At 31.9% G+C, this 6,929-nt stretch overlaps 1 protein-coding gene across 2 annotated transcripts in view; it reads left to right on the top strand.

Annotated features, from left to right (window-relative positions):
* The first annotated feature begins 302 nt into the window (after positions 1-302).
* Positions 303-6,929, top strand: part of LOC149618848 (uncharacterized) — a 46,175-nt gene continuing 39,548 nt past the window's right edge. Inside the window, exon 1 of one of the 2 annotated variants that reach the window (XM_089854323.1) lies at positions 303-455. The gene's annotated coding sequence lies outside the window, so the exon portion shown is untranslated. Of the gene's footprint in view, positions 456-4,948; positions 5,244-6,929 lie in introns of those variants that run through there. The other variant, XM_089854322.1, reaches the window with a different exon arrangement.

The raw sequence follows: 6,929 nt of genomic DNA, 5'->3' as shown, positions 1-6,929 counted from the left end.
CAAAAGTTTGCTACAAACTCTTCAAAAATTTGCCACAAACTCTTCAAAAATTTGCCACAAACTCTTCAAAAATTTGCCACAAACTCTTCAAAAATTTGCCACAAACTCTTCAAAAATTTGCCACAAACTCTTCAAAGATTTGCCACAAACTCTTCAAAAATTTGCCACAAACTCTTCAAAAATTTGCTACAAACTCTTCAAAAATTTGCTACAAACTCTTTAAAAATTTGAAACTTTTAAAAAACTGCTGCAAACTCTTCAAAAAATTGCTACAAACTTTTCAAAAATTGCTACAAACTCTTCAAAAACTGCTATAAACTCTTCAGTCGTGCACGTGCCGTTGACCTCAACATCGAATTGACCACGTGTGAACTTTCATAAAATGACCACCGATAGAACTTTTACAACTGCGTTGGTTTCCGCACAGTTCTCACCACCCACCATGCACTTCAAAGGTAGGCTGATACTTTTTGAAACCCTTTTTCTCTATCTTTATTGTCTCTGAGATTTTTCTAAAAAAAACCTAGAATTCCAGATAACACTAGCCCGGTTAAAAATATACAGGCTTACCTTTTTGAGACAAGTGAATATTTTTCGAGCAAAATAGTGGGTGTTAGATTTATCCCAATGAACCTATTTCCTTCTGATCCTCAATATACGCTGTCACCACCGACAATGTGTAGGTGAACTTGAAATTACGTGATTTTCGGAAAGGCCAAGTAACCCCGTAGTATAGCAGAAGTTTATAAGATAGGTTCCATAAGTATGACACTACCTATACTTCGTAATGCTAAAGATTTACCGAGAGTTAGTTCGAGAACGACGGAAGCGAGAATTGACTACATTCGGTTAATCTTGCAGTCCATCTCTTCCTATTTAGTCTGTCCTAAGCCTTTGAGAGCGCCTCACCAGGCGTCGCTTAACGAGAATCTATGACGTTTCACCATGAATCTATCTATAAAACTAAGAATATACAGCTGCTTTATGCTGTCTAACCTCTCGATAAGGTTTGGGCGGGCCTTAGCGAAAGGAGACATCAGTCACGTGTCTGATAGTGTTAGGAGCGGGCAAAGGAAGGGGGGAGCCCGGGGTGTGTAAATTCGAAACGTCACTTCCTTTTGTCTTGTGATTGGCTATTAGAGCTACGCAAAACGCGTCAAAGCTAGGAGGGTAACACCCAAACCATATCGACACGATAGAAGGAGCATATGATAGAGCTGTATATTCATAGTTATATGGATTCATGATTTCACCTACAAGCTCTCAGTAACCAGTGATAAACTTATAGAATAAATCTAATGAATTTATGGTATAGGATAGGCCCGGAAAGAAGCATTTTTCAAAGTTAGTTAATAACCCAACCCTTGGGTGGATGGAACACGCGTCGTTTTCTAGGGAGTTGTTCATATTTAATTGGGGTTATTTAAGGTTTGTTTAAAAGATTCCGGTAGTCCTAAAGGGATAGTTCCATTTAGGACGATACACTAAAATTTGTGTTGATTCATATTTTGCGAATTTAATATACAGATGGTTTCTGATAAGTTAAGGGGATGTTCTTTGAGAAATAATTTTTGAGACGAAAATGTTCAATGACATTTTGCTGTTCAGGCCACTGTTTTCCAGTTATGATTTGAGTGTTTTAGGGATACCTTATTAATTAAATTGAAATCATTGTCTTTCAGTTTGTTAATTAAATTTAAGGGACTTAAGGGGTCATCTGTAAAATACTATGGACAATTTTAACTTGACAACAGTGGCCGGACGGCAAAATGTCGCTGAACATTTTCGAAGCAAAATTGCCCAAAGAACATCCCATAATTTATTGCAAACTTATCAAAAAAACACTAAGAAAATTGACTTTTAATGAATTATTGCAAGAACACTGAATTTAAACACGAGAAGTATCAAACCCCTCGATATTAACCCTTCAATTACAAACCCCGCCAAAAGATTATTAATGCATATAATATCACGATGACGATACGCAATACCAGTTCTAAAAACAACTTTTGTTTCTTTTTCTATTTCATAATTATCAGCCGTTTTAGATAATTCCACCACTTTCTAAATTTGCTAAAAGCTACAATTTTCCAAAAACAATTTTACTGGAGGTTAGAATTAAGAAAACTTATAAAATTAAAAAATTAAAAAATATTTAAAGTTTTAAATCATTGGGAGAGAGGGAGCGAAAGGCGCCAGTTTTTCGCGCGTGACACTATCGCCAGACTCTGTGTGGCCCCCGGGTAAGAACGGGTTCTGATTGGTCGAGAACTACTTTCGTGACGTCAAACGGCCAATGACATTTTTGTCTCGAGATTTAGTTTACTTAGGGTGTTTATGTATTTTGATAAATATATTGTATTTTATATAATTCACAAGGTCTTCAATGAAAACAAGGTTGAACGGGCGTCAAAATTGACGTCTTTTTGTAAAAAGGCGTGATTAGAATTATTTGGGACATACGGCGCGACGGAAAAGCCCTTGACAATGAAAATAAAGTGCTGGTAGGAAGTTAAAACTTGTTTTACTAGGAAAGTTATGCCGTTTTAACCGTGGTGGCATTGATCATGAAAAAAGACTGGAATTTTTTTTAATTTTGTTTCAAATTACGAAATATTTATCTGGGCGACTTTGAAACTTTTTCAATTTATTTCACAAGTTAATTAAACTTTAAAAAGTGTCATTAAAATGTGTTTTACTGTTTAAGCAATTGCACGAAACCAACTAAGCACTTTGGGATGGTTTTGAGCTTCGCAAAGAAGTTTAATTAAATTAATTAGTCATTGAAAGATTTAAACTTAACTACTCGAAGTTTGTTGTGAGTGGAATGAAAATTTGGGAAAAGTTTTATGTTTTAGAAAATTATTTGTTAGGGAAACTAAAGACTTTGAAACAATTTTCAGTTTACGTAAATTGTTTATTAGTGAAATTAAAAACTATATCGAATTTTCAAGTTCAAATGGCTTCAAACAATAGGACTTAGTAGACTGAAGCCCAATCTAATGTCTTTGGATTTAGGCAGACTATACTATGCCCCTCCTTCTTTTGAAAAGAGTCTATTTTAAATCCACAAATGTTAGTTTTTAGGAGAATAATTCAAACTAATTTCTTTTGCATCAATAAATGGATAAATATTAATAAACCTTAAAGACAGCTTTTACATCACAAGTTTTACTAAATAAACTTTCGAGGTTGTCACTTGACAAGATCCGCTTGTGAATTAAGTTCATTTAAAAACGTTGCTGCCTTTCATCTTCTTGTTTGTCTACTCAATCCGAATACCAAGTACTCAATTTAAAGTCAACTTTAATTAAGAAAACAAACTAAACATAACCCGTTGGAGAAGTAATCAATCCCAATACATCATAGACGCGTGACAACCAACCAATTCCCGGGAAAACCATGGCAATTTAACCGGCCTTTGACAAAACAATTTCACTTCGAAAAAAAAAAAAAAATCAAATTAGTTGGAGTTATACGTATAGAAGAAATAAAGAAATACTGTATAAAATTAAAAAAGGAATTAGGGGTTATGAATTTTAGCCCGCCCTGCCTATGGAGGGCATAAATAGAGGGGTTCGTTACTCAAATCTTGGAATATACTCAAAAGGTTTTCAAATCTCGGTATATATATGCTCAAACTTTTCTTTCTAATCTTGGGATATATACTCTTAATTTTTTTTATTCAAATCTTGGGATATATACTCTTAATTTTTTTTTAAATCTTGGGATATATACTCTTAATTTTTTTTCAAGTCTTGGGATGTATACTCTAATTGCTTTATCAAATCTCCGGATATATATACTCAAAATATCTTTTAAATCTCGGGATATATGCTCAAATATTTTCCAAATCTCGGGATATATATTCCAAAGTTTTTCAAATCTCGTTATATATGCTTTAAAATTTTTCAAATCTTTCCATATATACTCTAAATTTTACGTCAACAGTCAATTTTCATTAATAGGCCTATAACCTTTTCAAAAAAGGGGACGGCAGTATCGTCTGCTATTTTACCCCCCACTTTCGAAGTTTTACAATATTTTAATCATCTTTCATATTGGGAGTTTTAGAAAGTTAAGTTTATCGGAACTTCAATCTGACATCGTGACAACGCGTCTTCTCAGTAATTACTAGACCGATTCGATTGAAATTTTAAACATTATTAGAACCCTTCACGTTTTATGTTGTGACGGAGTTGAAATTTTACTTTTTGCAATAGAAATGTTATTAAACTGAAAGTCAATCGGGTAATTTTAAGGCAACAGTGAAAAATTAATTTAAATATTAATTTTAAATACTGTTGAATGTGGTGCCATCTGTTACCAAGTTCAAAGGTTATGTTACGATGGCTACAAAACGGCTGATCATATTGAGTTATCAATTCCTGACAATGTAGGGCTTGTCTGCTTCGATTCAGTTTAAAATTTTTAAAAATACCTAGTTTAAAGCTCATGTTGGTAAATAGAATATAAAAAATTCTATGATCTATAAAATTGTTAGAATTTAACAAGAATCTCAACATACATTATTTACGAAAATCAAATTTCAAATTCATGTTTTCAAAGTCGGGATCAAATAAGAGTATAAATTTTGCTAACGTGACTAGTGCTGAACCCCTCGTCTTAGCTATTGACAAAATCTTAAAAGGTATTTTGCCAATAGAACTTCTTCAGCTTGAGAGATAGTTTTCGGAACTTGTAGGGGGGTTTATGATATCTTAAAGGGGGTTACGTTCGGATAGAGTATATAGTGTTGTAAGGTTTAGTCCATCATCTAGGGGTACTCTGGTTTGAAGGCAGGTACCAGGTACATTGTCGTTGAGGTGGGTGGTTCTTTTTAGGATGGGGAATCTCTACCTGTAGCTCTCTCTCTCTCTCGCTCCTCTGAATCTGCACCAAACTAAGGGTCATCCTTCCTTCTTTCATAAATACAGGAGGTCTCTGTTGCTAGTTCGTCATTCGAACTGTGTTGGGGCTACTGGAAACACATAAACATTGGGGCTAGCTTCCAATCCAACGACTTCATTTTATAAAATAAGTTATTTTCACCGCCGTGTTTTAGTTAGAAAAACACCAACACCGAATTTAATTTTTTTAAAATGCGGTTGAAGTTTTAAAACGCGTAGGAAATTCAATACAATTTAATTTATTTAAACTTATATTTATTTATTATTGTGTTATTTTAAAAATAATTCAATTTATTTCGGTACCCCAAGAGACATTTTTGTGATAATTTAAAGGTGAGTTTTTAAGAAATTTTGATTTACGTTTTTGTAAGGGTTTAATATTTTACTAGGTGTATCAAAATTATTTTTTTGAAGTTTAAAAATATCTAATTTTAAAATGAAAATATTTTCAAAATATATTTAAGTAAGAAAAATGGTAAAAATTAATTTCAATGTTTTAATATTTAGAACATTTCAATCCTTGTATTATGAACCATTTGGTGTATATTTCAATGGTAGAATTTTGAAGTACTGGAAAGTTTAACATGTTTGCCAAAGAGGCACTCTAACAAATTTAATTTATCTTTGGTGACTGTAACATTAATCCAAATTCTATTGCATTTAAAGGTAGACTTATATATATTTTATTTAAGAGAAATATTTCATAACCTTTTTTTTCTTATTGAATTTACTAATCGTATGATTGATCTGGGATTTTTTTAAAGTTTTCAAGAGATTTTGGAGGGTTGGTTCTTTTTTTAAAAAAACTTTTCAATTAGGAAAATGTTCTAGAGCTCAGGTTTTAGAGGGATTTCCAAGGATTTGTTGAAATCGGAAACTATACCTTTAATCCAATGATTGATGGTTTACGACGAAGGTTTAGTACTTAACTTCTTAGCTTTTTTGAAAGTTTCATTAGGATTACGTATTAAAAAATTTCTTTTCCTTTCTTCCGGCAAGGGAGAGTTAAGCCTCTTAAGGTTTATGCAGGTTAAAATTGATTAATTAGTTAATTGAATGCATTTTTTATATATAAAATTGCTTTCTAATTTAATGAATTCTGGAATTACTTATAATTGGAAATAAATGAGGACAATTGAATATTTAATTTTTCGTGGGCGTTTTGATATTGAATTATCTTTCTTTTTTCGTGAAGGAGTTTTTGAATTTTATTATATCGATGCGGGCACATTATTATTTAAGGGTATTTTTGAGCAGCATAAAATTAGTTCACATTTTAAACATTGAGCATTTTGGAACAATTAATATTGTATAGTAGCTTAAAAATGGACATTTTGGAACAATTTTTATTTTCAAGTAGTTTAAAAATGGGCATTGTGCAACAATAAATATTTTATAGTAGCCTTCAAATGGGAATTTTGGAACAATTAATATTTTATAGTAGCTTTAAAATGGGCATTATGGGACAAATTATTATGTATAGCAGCTTCAAGATGGGCATTTCGAAACAATTAATATTTTATAGTAGCTTCGAGATGGGCATTTTGGAACCCTTCTAGTTGATAAATTTTCCAGTACCTTTTAAAACGGGCGCTTTTGGACCCACTAAATTCTCAAGTAGCTTTAAAGGGGGAATTTTTGAACCTATAATATAGCGAATCCATTGAATTTTCGACTACATTAAAATGGAAATTGTCGATCCCATTAAGTTTCAAATAGCTTTGAAACGGTCATATATTTTTGAACCCTTTTAATTTTTTAATCAAACACCATTAAACTGGCTATTTACTTAACCATTTAAATTAAATATTTTTTAAACGTTTAAAATCTTTATAAACTAGAATATCCAAGTTCAAAATAAATAACAAAATAAGTAATAATTACCTGCACACTAAATAAATTTTAACATCAAAAGTTATATGTTATTCCTATATTCGGCTAATACCATCAAGCTCATAAAAAAATTCATCTTCATCATTGCTAAAACTTAAAATAATTCTCACTTTCTCCGGAAAAAGA

This window comes from Phalangium opilio, unplaced genomic scaffold (genome assembly GCF_054372755.1).
Source record: "Phalangium opilio isolate 3A_F unplaced genomic scaffold, DU_Popi_V2 ptg000209l_1, whole genome shotgun sequence".
Taxonomy (NCBI): domain Eukaryota; kingdom Metazoa; phylum Arthropoda; class Arachnida; order Opiliones; family Phalangiidae; genus Phalangium; species Phalangium opilio.
The sequence above is the reverse complement of the archived record's forward strand: the minus strand, read 5'-3'. Positions and strand labels throughout refer to the sequence as shown.